Raw genomic sequence first — 4,118 nt, 5'->3', positions numbered from 1 at the left:
GACTTTCTTGTGTCTCCCCACTGATCAAAGTCTCCCCCAAAGTACCTAATTTGAATGTCTAAGGAAGTTGTACCACAGTGTTTTCATCCCTGGGATGAGTTTTCAACAAACAAAGCTATTAAGGATGGATGGACTAGTTCAGCAGTAGAATGCTTATCTATCCTGCAGAAGGTTCAGGGTTCAATGCCTAATACCACCCCCCTAAAATATTACCCATTGTGTCAAACAGTGTCTTAGGGATATAGTGCATTGACAGCTTATTTTACCTTAGTACGACACTAAAGCAAACTGCAGATCCGAGGCTGGTGAGGGGTGAGTTTGTTTCACCAGGGCCAGCAGGTCCAAACAGCGGGGCATGAAGTACCAGCACACTGACTGAACCCCTCCTAGTCCTGCCACACAGCTCCATTCAATACTCTCCCACCATGTGCACCAGTTCCGGTGCCAGGCTGGCTTGGACCTCCTGCTCTCCTGCTACCTCTTCTGCAATGCCCTTCCCTACCTACTGCTTAGCCTTTAAAACTCAGTCAACATCCCCTTTGTGAAAAGTTCCTCTAGTTTTCTTAGCAAGAGATAACCACTCTGGCCTCAGTATTCTTATGGTTTGGAACATACAACTAGTTTTTTCAGGTATTATACTGCGCGGAACACCATGTGTTGTCTTTTCTGTCTCCTCAGATTATGAATTCCAGGGCAAGTATTCGTCTTCATATCAGCAGTGCTTAGCACAGCATGGAATCCATAGTAAACGCTTAATAAAGTGAAGGAATTGAATGAATGATAAAAAATAAAAATAAATAGAAAAATCCTAAAAGGAATTAAACACTACTTTCAGACTCTGTCCTCAAAAACATTGGTCACTTCCTTTTAGCCTTGTCAGCAGTCTCTTTGGGGGATATAGTGGTGTTTTTTTGTTTGTTTGTTTTTGGCAGACCAGGGATTGAACTCAGGCCCTTGCGTTTGCCAGGCAAGTGCTTATTTTACTGAGCCATCTCCCCGGCCCTCTTTGGAGGATATAGTATTGGTCCCATTTTATAAATGCAAAACCTGAGGTTGAGAGTCTGAAGGTTTTTTGAGAACTGGGGATTGAACTCAGGCCCTTGCGCTTGCCAGGCAAGCACTTACTCTACTGAGCTATCTCCCCAGCCCCATCTGAAGGCTCTTGAAGATGATCTAAAATCAAGTGATGGCTAAACCAAGACTCAAATTCAAATTTTGTCAACTCTGTGTTCTTTCTTCTGTTACTGAGTAGGCTACTGCCATAAATGCTGAGATTCTGTGACTGGCCCTTGAAATCAAATTAGCTAGAGGATGGACTCTAGTTTTAAATTTAGGGGTAAGAACACCTAGAATCTGGTCTCATTTTCAAGCTTAATTATATATTAAAATTTCTTAGGAGCTGCAGATAATTTGAAATAGAAATATTACATGAAGAGAATCTCCAAAACAGACATGTTTGTTAAATAATGAAAAATAACTTCACTGAAACCTGAAATCTGAATGAAATTTCTTGTTTGGTTCATTTGGGATATTACAACATCATGTAAAACACTAAGCACCAAACAGATACAACAAATATGTAGGTTCTATGTAAGTTCAGCCTTTGGGAGCTATTTATGGTCTAAGCCAACCAAGGTTGGGGGTGTACACAGGACCCCCTTGGACAGCTGAGGCAGGAGGATCACTAGCTCTAGGCCAGTCTGGACTACATAACAAAGCTTTATCTCAAAGCAAAAGTTCAAGATAAATGTAGATAGATAGATAGATAGATAGATAGATAGATAGACAGACAGATAACATATATAGGCTTCACTTCTATTTATCTAAGATGAAGACAATCTAGCTCAGTTACTTAAAGTGAGAAGACTTTTTTTTTTTTTTTAAACACTATACCCAATTTCTTCATTTTCTTACCTGAACTACTAAGGCAATAGTTTTTTTCTATTTCTTAGTATAACAAAGTATAATCATGGTTTTGTAAATGCAAATTACACAATTACCCCAAATAGAACTCTACTTTCTTGGCGTTCTCAATGTGCAAGTCACAGTTTCTGTGTTGGAAAGTTGTCTTTTGGCTAGTGTCTTTCAGTGCACCACCTGCTGAAAGGGAGTTACTCAAAGCCAGGCGACCCGCCCTGAGAGAAACACTGCGAATTTCACCATTCTTCACAGAAACAGCTTAATCATAGCTTTGGGCTTTGCCAAGGTTTAAGAAGTTAGTGTTCATGTTTCTTTCATATTAAAACCCTTCAGCCACTAAATGAAAAAAAAAAACTTTAATAAAAATCAACATGTTCACTATAGTGTTTCGTAAGTTTACATAAGCCGGTGCAAGCAAGTTTCAAGCTCACACTAAGAGATGGAATTTATTTCAGAGTGTGAAAAGAAACTTTCAACAATTATATTTAACTGGAATTGTGAATATTTACAACTGAAGATCAAAGTTGTTGCTAGGTTGCCTAAGAAGGCAGGTGAATGAGCAGGTCACGTTTATCTAGGAAAGGAGGGAGGACGGCAGGGAGGGAGAGAGAGAGGGAGACAGAGAGAGGAGCAGTGAAGACCAGATTGCCCTCCAAGTGGCCTCAGTGCCTCGCCGAGTCCTGTTGTGCTAAGGGAATTATCAGAAGCCACCTCCCTCGCTCTGTGATCCTTCGGAAGGACCACCCTGGGTGGAGGAGTTCGGCCAGGACACACTTGCCATCGCCTCCCAAAAGAAAGGAGGGAGACAAATAAACGATACGGGACGCTCAAGGGCAGGAAAGGAAAGTTTGTCTCCTCATGCTTGTGCCGGTGAGAACAGAGCATCGTACTTACAGGAGCCGCCTTCCCGTTCTTCTCTAGTGCAAGAGCGCTGGGAACAGGGGGGACACGGAGCCGCGGAGATAAGGTGGCAGCGGGACTTCCGTCCTCCTCCTCCAAGGGAGAGTCATTGTTCCTCAGTCTGCCCTGACCTCCAGGACCCGGCAGCCGGGAAGGCCTGGCTCCGCCGCCGCCGCCCTCCCGCCCCGCTCAGCGCCTCCTCGGCTGCGCCCTGGCGGATGAAGTCGCCGGCTGCGGCTGGTCCCGAAGGAGGGACTCTGCGTAGCGCTTGCAGGATGCAGCGCGTTATATAAGCCCGCGTATTATTATCATCATCATCACACCCCCCTGGAACCAACGCCGCCAGACAAATAAAAGACACTTCCAAGAAGAGGAGGGGCAGAGGCAGAAGTTGCACTAGGGGTGAACCTCGGGACACTGCTGGAAGGCAACTCAAGCCGCAAACAAACAGCGCCTGCAGCTGCCCTGGAGGAGGGGCGGCCGGGCCGGGCTTCTAGGCGTGCGGTTCCGGCCAGCACCCGGCACGGTAGCTGCCCTGTAGTTGCCCCGGCAGGGCAGGACGGGTGCCCTGGGGAGCCGTGATGTTTGCGAGGCAGGTGGTCCCGAGACAAAGTGTTTAGTAAACATCGATCTCCCTGAGACTCAGACCCGGGCTTGTCCTTGTCATTATTCCCGGCCGCTTGTTTTCCCATGATGGTTTGGACGGAGTTCCCCGGGCCCGAGAAGCCCTCTATTTTAAACCTCGCAGGATCTCTGCTCCTTCCTCTGTGGGAGCTATAAACAGAGCCAGAGCTCCACACACCAAGAGCTGGGGTAGTCTGGGAAAGTTCTGACTTATTCTAGCCAGTGCCAGCCTGGTGTGCCACCCCCTCCCAACCCCCCCTTGCAACTTACACTCTCTTCATTATTATCCTGCCTTGTTCCTAGCGCACTGCTCCCAAGCGCGGAAAAGAAATCCTCACCCTGGCATTCAAAGCCCACAATTTGTCTCGACATTCATTTCCCACTTCCCTTCCCACCTCCAGCATCAGCCACTCACCCCAGCACATTAGAATATGAATCATTCTCTGAAGTTGGCCTTTCAGACCCTCCTTTTCCTACCTTACACCCGCTCCTCATCGGAGGTCATCCTGGCTCGGGAGTTCTTGAAGGTTCAGTTCAAATTCCAGCTCCCCAACAAATTCCATCATTTCCCCTCCTTTCTCCCAGTTCATTTTGTTTTTTTCTGCCTTTAAACATTTGGGACCTTCTGCTGCGCTCCCTGGTGGCCTGGGGCAGGGCCCCAGGAAATCAGGTGC

General features: G+C 46.6%; 1 protein-coding gene across 1 annotated transcript in view; it reads right to left on the bottom strand.

The window, feature by feature from the left end:
- The window catches only part of Sulf1 (sulfatase 1), a 165,372-nt gene extending 162,260 nt beyond the window's left edge, over positions 1 to 3,112 (bottom strand). Inside the window, exon 1 of the mRNA XM_023722391.1 lies at positions 2,815 to 3,112. The gene's annotated coding sequence lies outside the window, so the exon portion shown is untranslated. The remainder of the gene's footprint in view (positions 1 to 2,814) is intronic.
- Between the last annotated feature and the right edge of the window lie 1,006 nt (positions 3,113 to 4,118).

The sequence above is a fragment of the Octodon degus genome, unplaced genomic scaffold, assembly GCF_000260255.1.
Source record: "Octodon degus isolate 3935 unplaced genomic scaffold, OctDeg1.0 scaffold00091, whole genome shotgun sequence".
NCBI classification, from domain to species: Eukaryota; Metazoa; Chordata; class Mammalia; order Rodentia; family Octodontidae; genus Octodon; species Octodon degus.
The sequence above is the reverse complement of the archived record's forward strand: the minus strand, read 5'-3'. Positions and strand labels throughout refer to the sequence as shown.